Source organism: Etheostoma spectabile, chromosome 8 (assembly GCF_008692095.1).
Source record: "Etheostoma spectabile isolate EspeVRDwgs_2016 chromosome 8, UIUC_Espe_1.0, whole genome shotgun sequence".
NCBI classification, from domain to species: domain Eukaryota; kingdom Metazoa; phylum Chordata; class Actinopteri; order Perciformes; family Percidae; genus Etheostoma; species Etheostoma spectabile.
This window is the reverse complement of record NC_045740.1, coordinates 24,554,738-24,558,728: the sequence shown is the minus strand read 5'-3', so window position 1 is coordinate 24,558,728 and position 3,991 is coordinate 24,554,738. Positions and strand designations below refer to the sequence as shown.

The 3,991-nt window shown below is 38.5% G+C and overlaps 1 protein-coding gene across 2 annotated transcripts in view; it reads left to right on the top strand.

The window, feature by feature from the left end:
- nutf2 (nuclear transport factor 2) overlaps positions 1–3,991 on the top strand; it is an 8,999-nt gene that overhangs the window by 1,716 nt on the left and 3,292 nt on the right. The gene's annotated exons all lie outside the window — the stretch shown is intronic.

Here is a 3,991-nt window from a genome sequence, read left to right as displayed (position 1 = left end):
TTTCTTTAACGAATGAAACACAAATCTAACAACATCTTTGGTACCGCCTACATGTGCGTATGTAATTGATAACGGAACCTGTGTAAATAGGAGGGGACCCTGTTTAAATATAGTCTCACTTGATGAATAATGGATACATCATTAACAATTTACTAGACGCACAATCTATGATTTTTTTATTTTTTTATTTACATAGTTTCCACAGCACAACCAAAGTTAATTAGGTAATTGAATCATAAATAAAAATACACACAAGTAAACTACTTGACAAAATGACAAAATAATGTTGTCACTAAAAATTGCTGTGTGCGCAATGCAACAGGGCTCAAGCTTAAAGATGTCTCATCAGCTCGGAACCAGAAAAAATAATTATAAAATTATTTTTGGACGATAGTTGAAAGGAAAAACCCTGCTATGTAACAATGAACTGCGAGGAAATGGAAACTTTGTGTAGCATACAGTTATTATTAAACCTCCTTAACAACATAACCACAATTAAAACTGAAATACTGCTGTGATTTTAACGTTACATCAAGTAAACAAACAGAAATAACTTGGAGCGGAGAGACCCTGAACCGCCAGCCTCTGACCTCACGGCAGCTGCAACAGGGAGTTAAAACTGAGTCGGGAAGCTTGCTGTCAACTTTACTGTTAGTTTATCCTGTTTAATGGTAAGTTACAGTTAACTAATCTAACGAGACAGCAGCCAACAATTGCATTTAAAGTGAGTTATAACGAGATAGTGTCAAATGTGTCACTGAGGTTACCACTTAAAGTTACTTTTGTTCTCTTCATGCTCTGTGGGACATAAGGCTACAAATAGATCTTTATCGTAATTAATCTTTGACAAACATGCTGTGCATATTGTCATGACTGGTGCATATTGTCCAGCAGCTTCTCCAACTTTTAGAAATACCAGCTAGATGGGCCGTTTGTAATTTTTTCAAAAAGGGACAACTTCTTAAAGAACATCCCTGTTGTTGTTTTTAACTCGGCCTCTGTTTGTGGCCTGTCATCTTTTCAGATAAATAAAATATATCAAACATCAACCTTTTGAAAAGTTGATGTTTGATGTAGTCTTTTTATTAGGGCTGCACGATTATGGCCAAAATGATAATCAAGATTATTTTGATCAAAATTGAGATCACGATTTATTATCCAGATAATTTGTTGATTTTAACCAAAACTAATTTTAATGTCACATAGGCTATTTATAACTGGTTTCACATCCATATTGTGCTACATTCCTCTTATTTTGTACATACATATAGCTGCAACACATGCAAATGAGAATTATCTGAAATAAATAGCTTAGGATATATTTTTTTAAAAGGTATCCCTGAGAAAGCTCCTTCACTTGTTTTCAAAAATAACTGATTTAAAAATGCTAGGGAGAGAGGGGGAGTGTGATAGATGAACAGTATGCTAGGCTAGTCACAGAGTGACAGCTGACTCATTATGAATGGGTCCAGCACGGGTCAAATGGCGGGTCAAATGGCGGGTGTATGAAATGTCTATTGTCACTACACTGCATTTTTATGAACTATGATTTTCTTCCATGGGTCACATCTCTCAGGTCCAGCTGGCTCTGTCTTACAAGCTATTACTCTACAATCTGAATTAAACCATATCGATATAAACAGCATTGCTTCGTTTGTGGAGAGGTAGCGGATGCGAGGACGTTAGGTGCGACCTAGAGGAAAAATATTACTTGCGCCCCAGAGCCCTGTGAGCTAACAGACACTAACTAGCACTGGTCACTGCTGTTGTCTGAAAAACAACACAGACGGGACAAAATGTTGCATTTACTGGTAAATCTTGTCACCGACATATGACCGACTGCTATCTGTTGTGGGATTTTCCTTACGTTACTCTGTCCACTGTGACTGTCTACATCTAGAAACTAAGCTGCGTGATGCAGGGAATAATAGTGATTGGCTCATATTCAGACAGTGGTTTACGGAGCGGTAGATTGGCTTTGCAAAAAAACGGAGCGTTTTGTGAACGGAATAGCGCATTTAAAATATTGCTCGATTACGCAAATTTGATTGTGGGAAGCCAAAATTGTGATTGTGATTAAAATTTGTTTAATTGTGCAGCCCTACTTTTTATATTGTTATTGTAAAACGGTTGTTTAGAACTATTCTTAAGAAGAATGTTGTATGAAAACAAAGATTTTAAATGTGGTACGGCTTAGATTGTATTTCGGGACTGTTCCAGGTGGCTGGTGGGGGGAAAAAAGTAAAGTAAAAGCCCTCATGCTGCCACTTGTCTGTTGGTATTCAACAATTGGTTTATTAAAGTGATGCGGCCAACAGCAAATGCTTTTTATAAAGTAAAAACCCACTGGTTTCTACTGTTTTATGACGGCCTACAAACGGGTGGGAGTTTTCACAGTGTTAGTGCTTTCCTTGGATTTATCAATGTCATGAATAATACCCTAGCATGAATAGATGAAAAGGACACATTGTTGCATAGTACTGCCAGAGCATTGCCACAGACATTTAGAGCTTCCACAATTGGTCGGTTAATTGACTCAATGGACAGAAATTGAATTATGATGACGATCACTTACTTTTTTCAGTCACGTCACGCAAAAACGCCAAATCGTCCCTGGTTCCAGTATTCACGTGATGATTTGCTGCCTCTCTCTGTCATGTGTGTGAAGAAATGGAATCTTTGGGTTTGGGACTGTTGTTTTGCTTTGGGAAATTGTAATGGGCATTTGTCATTTTTTATTGCGGGGTCAATTTCCGAACGCACACGAAGGCAGCCGAGAAAAAGAAGCAAGTTGAAGTGACTTAGCTTTGTTGTTGCAGGACACAGTCACCTATTGTTACACAAGTTTTTTACCTTCACAATGCTTTAAACTTTTTTTTTTTTTTTTTTACAGTGATGTTTCCTGTTACAGTAACGTTAACGGAACTCTCAGCCTCAATAAAGACTGATAAGTCTGATCTCCGGTCAAATGATTTTTCAGTGGAAAGATCGGCGTTTTTTGCCAAACTGTCTGACAAGTAACAATCGAAGCAGTGTTTGTGAATGAATGCTCAGCCAGTGCCTCACTAGAGCATTAGTGTTATGAACAGTCGTACTTTCTTTACTAGGGCGGCACGATTTTGGCCACAATGATGATCACGATTATTTTGATCAATATTGAGATCAAGATTAATTATCACGATTATTTGTTGATTTTAACCAAAACAAATTTTATAATCACATAGGCTATTTATAACTGCTTTCACATCCATATTGTCCTACATTCCTCTTATGTTGAAGTTGTATGTTGTACATACTGTACACACAGCTGCAACACGTAAATGAAAATGATCTGAAATAAATAGCCTAGGATATATATATATATTTTTTTAAATGTATCTCTGAGAAAGCTCCTTCACCTGTTATCAACAATAAGTCATTAAAAGAGCTAGGGAGAGAGGGGGAGTGCGATGGACGTACTCACAGAGTGACGGTTGATCATTATGAATGGGTCCAGCAGGCTCCGTCTCACACGTTATCACTCTACCAACTGAAGTTAGTGACATTCAATAACTTCTTCTGTGTTTTTCGCCGTGGCCGCCGCGATAGAGTTACCAGCGGAAACACTGGTACAAATACAGGTTTGTCTCTCATGCTTAACAATATACAGCTGTGTAAATAATAATTAGAACTGTGAGCAAATGTCAGAAGTGTTTAGCGGTGTTTCGGTGGAACACCGGCGCTGTCGCCGCTCTGTCTCTGTGTTGCTGGGGAGCCTGTGTGAGTTGATGGGGGCGGGGCTGCGTGGAGAGTAAACGGAGAGATCCAAACACAGGCACGGCTTTACAGAAGAAATAAGTAATGTAACGCAAAATTAAACTGTATTGATATAAACAACATTGCTTTGTTTGTGGGGAGGCAGCGGATGCGACCTAGAGGAAAAAATGTTAGTCACTCCCTAGAGCCCTGTGAGCTAACCGACACTAACTAGCACCGACTAGCACTGGTCACT